Source organism: Peromyscus maniculatus, chromosome 5 (genome assembly GCF_049852395.1).
Source record: "Peromyscus maniculatus bairdii isolate BWxNUB_F1_BW_parent chromosome 5, HU_Pman_BW_mat_3.1, whole genome shotgun sequence".
In the NCBI taxonomy this organism is placed as follows: domain Eukaryota; kingdom Metazoa; phylum Chordata; class Mammalia; order Rodentia; family Cricetidae; genus Peromyscus; species Peromyscus maniculatus.
In genome coordinates this window covers 60,883,920-60,887,856 of record NC_134856.1, presented here as the reverse complement: position 1 = coordinate 60,887,856, position 3,937 = coordinate 60,883,920, and the positions used below count along the sequence as shown (strand labels likewise).

The 3,937-nt window shown below is 41.4% G+C and overlaps 1 pseudogene; it reads right to left on the bottom strand.

Moving 5' to 3' along the window:
- Positions 1-614: 614 nt before the first annotated feature.
- On the bottom strand, positions 615-2,328 carry LOC102906525 (60 kDa heat shock protein, mitochondrial pseudogene; annotated as a pseudogene).
- Between the last annotated feature and the right edge of the window lie 1,609 nt (positions 2,329-3,937).

Genomic DNA, 3,937 nt, shown 5'->3' with positions numbered 1-3,937 from the left:
GTGTTGTAAAGGTTGTCACATAATTGGATACTTCTCTACTTTGTACACACTAACTTTCACTCTCTACGGAAAGGCTGCTTCTGAACTTCCCACCTGGTGACACAGCGCTGCACTCCTGACTGGAACAGAAGAGTGGAAATGCCTCAGTGATTTAAGTTGAAAGCAGGACACTGGTGTGTGGCTCTTGCACCCAGTATCAAGAATGTACAAACGTCATTATTAAAAAGTACAAAATAAGCCGGGCAGCGGCGGCGCGCATGCCTTTAATCCCAGCACTCAGGAGGCAGAGGCAGGTGGATCTCTGTGAGTTCGAGGCCAGCCTGGTCTACCAAGTGAGTTCCAGGAAAGGTGCAAAGCGACACAAAGAAACTCTGTCTTGAAAAAACAAACAAACAAAAAAGTACAAAATAAATTAGGTGTGGGCATGGACAGGGACAGCAGTAAACCCTTACATATTGTCAGTGGGAATGAGTAACTAACTGGTGGTTACAGTGATCAGCTAGTCTCCTCTTCAGTCATTTTCTTCAGGTGGCTTCTGTGAAGTTATCGATGTGGAACCTGCCCTGAGCTTCCTCTCACAGTTCACTGATCAGGGCCAAGCACTATTCAAGGAGTCAGAACATGGCACCTCCCATACCCTCTCCCGTTCCACCCATTGCACCCATTCCAGGGTCTTTCTCTTCCTTAGGAATTTCTGTCACTACAGCTTCTGTTGTGGTTAGCAAGGGGGCCACCCCAGCAGCATCCAGCAAAGCAGTTCTTATGACCTTTGTTGGTCAGTGATTCCCCCTTCTGCCATGTTCACAATGCCACTGAGCACAGCATCATAACCAACTTCCAAGGAACTCTGGAGAATTTTCTCAACTATCAAAGATCCTTCAACACCTGCATTCTTAGCAATAGTCATTGCAGGAATTTTGAGTGCTCTTTTAATAATTTATATACCTATTTTCTAATCTTCATTAGCAGGCTTTAATGACTCCAAGGCTGGGATTTGCCGACGCAGAGCTCGGTGAATTGTCCTAGAAGAATGCCTTCTTCAGCAGCTGCTCTGGTATCCCTGAGAGCATCCTTAACTCTGTCTCTTTTCTCATTCACTTCAACATTACTTGTGCCTCCAAGCAGAGCTAATCCACCTGGTTTCTGCCAGTCACTCATTCAGCTTTTTCCTTTTCATATTCACTGGTTGTAATGTCTAACTGCGCAGTGGTTTCTTGCATACGTTTTTTCAATTTGAGCTTTGTCACCTCTTCCTTCCGAAAGCATGGTGTCATCTTTGGTGACAATGACCTCTCCGACTTTTCCTAAGTCATGAGCTTGAATATCTTAAAGATTTAGATTCAACCCCTTCTCCAAATACCGCACCACCAGTGGCAATTACCGTGTCTTTAAGCTGGTTCTTCCTATTGTTCCCAAACCTTGGAGCGTTGACTGCTATAACCCAAAGACCAACTTTTAGTCTGTTCAAAACCAGTGTGCTTAGAGCTTCTGCATCAACAGCTTCAGTGATGATGACCAAGGGCTTCCAAAGAACACTGACAATTTCAAGAGTAGATTCAATGGACTGAACACTAGAAATTTCTTTTCACTTAATAGAACATAGGCATCTTGGGACTCACCGTTTGGACCTTTTGATGTGTTAAACATGGGGGAATATATTCTCTGTCAAACTTCATGCCTTCAATAATTTCTAATCCACCATTAGGGGTTCCCCATCCTTCACTCTGGTGATACCCTTTCTTCCAGCCCTTTTCATTGCATTAGAAATGATGTTTCCAATGTCTTTGTCTCCATTTGCAGAAATCGTAGCAACCTGAGCTGTTTCTTCAGGGGATGTCACAAGTTTAGATTGTTTTTTAAGTTCAACAATTACAGCATTCAGCCAACATCACACTTCTCTGGATTTCTACTGTATTTGCACCTTTGCTGATCTTCACAAAATCTTCCTAGGCAATAGAATGTGCCAGAACAGTAGCAGTGGTGGCGCCATCCTCAGCCTTTTCATGTGTGTTATTGACAACAGCTTGGACAAGTTTAGCTCTCATCTGTTTGTATTTGTCCTTTAAATCAATTGACTTTGCTACAGTGACTCCATCTTTTGTTACTTTGGGACTTCCCCAGTTTTGTTCAATAATCAGTTCTTCCCTATTGTAACAGGAAAGTATTCAAACAGTTCTAGCATTGGCTAAAAGTTCTGCACATTTAAGCATTAAGGCTCCAGCATCCACAACCAAATTTTACATCTTTGGCATGGGCCCAAATGAGATATGGAGCCACTGCGCAGGACACTGGTCTCATCTGGGGAAGAACTGTGAGTAGTTGAAGCATTTCTGTGGGAATGCATGAGGCAAGGCAGGCTGTCGGAGATGAGTGGGGTACAGACTTTAATCTTATTGGCAGGCCTCTTATTCTATTCAGGTACTTACTGTTTTGAATGAGACCTACTCCTACCATGGGATCCAATCTATTTAATGCAGTCTCCCAACTAAAATATCATTTTCATCTAAAAAAATCTCAATAGAATACCAAATAACCAAAATAACTGGGATCTCCATGGCCCTGATAAATTTGACAGATTGATATATGACATTAACAACCCAAACTCTCTCTGTCTCCATATTTCCTCATGGTCATCCACATGAAAACACAGTCTTGACAAATGTCACTCCCAAGGCATCCAGGAATATTTGAGATTCATGTGATCACCTAATGCTGCTCTTCGTTTTACAAATGGCTATGGGTGGTTAGTTTTAAATGTCAAGTTGCCACAACTTAGAATCACCTGGGAAGAAAATCTCAACTGAAGTATTTTCTAGATCAGGTTGTTCTGTGAACATGTCAGGGTGTGTATGTGTGGCTTAATTATTAATTGCTGCAGCCTACTATGGGCAGTACCATTCCCTGGGCTCTGAACTGTTTAAGAGTGAAGAAAGCTAGCTGGGTGAACAAGTGAACAGCATGGCTGCATTCATTTCTCTTTGCTCTTAATTCTGGGTGTGTTGTGACTAGCTGCTTGAATTCCTGCCTTGACCTCCCCATAATAATGGACTAAAATCTGGGATCATAAGTTAAAATGAAGACTTCCTTGCTTCAGTTACCTTTTCTTGGGGTATTTGTCAAAGCAACAGAAATGAAACCAAGAAAACTGAAAAAGTAAAACTCAAGTCCTTCCATACTTCTGAGTTTAAGGAACAAGTTTTGCATCTCTGTGACAGTGATGGCTTCCCACCACAGCATCCTTAAACATTCCTCAAGCCATTAACATCTACCTTTCTAGTGGGTTGCTTCCATAACTACCTCTATTACTTTGTAAAGATTCATAGGACACTTGAAACAATCAAGATTTTGACACATTACGTCTAACGAGGCAGACACATGGCTACTTCAAGCTGTAACAGTTCATCATAGCATCTTTCCAAATGTCTTCCAACCTTTTCATACCAATCGAAAACATTCATTTGACATTTTCACTGATACACTTCTTTTAATATGCCAGCTGTCTACTTGGCAAATTCACTTAACTTTATGCAAATTTGATGTGAATTCCTTGTTCTGATGAGCAGTTACTCATTTGTACCCTCACATGAAGCAGTATGTTTTCCCCAATTAAAAGCACAAAGTATTGTACCTACTAGAATCTTCCACTTAAAGCTAGAGAAGAAGTATAAAAAGTCAAAAGGTATTGACTAAAGTTTTACTTCAGTGAGACCCTGTCTATTTATCCCTGAAACTGTCAGCAAAGGTGGCTGGTCTCTAATTAGTTATGACTCTTCACATTTGTGCCATAGTTTACGAGACATGCCATGTGTGTCAACTCTCAACGCTTGACAATTTAGTGTGAAGTGAAAGTTAGTGCCTAAGCTTTAAAATCAATGTTCTCATCAACAAAAGTCCACAGTTGGATGTTGTCATATTGCTCTGTTATGACCCTTCTTCT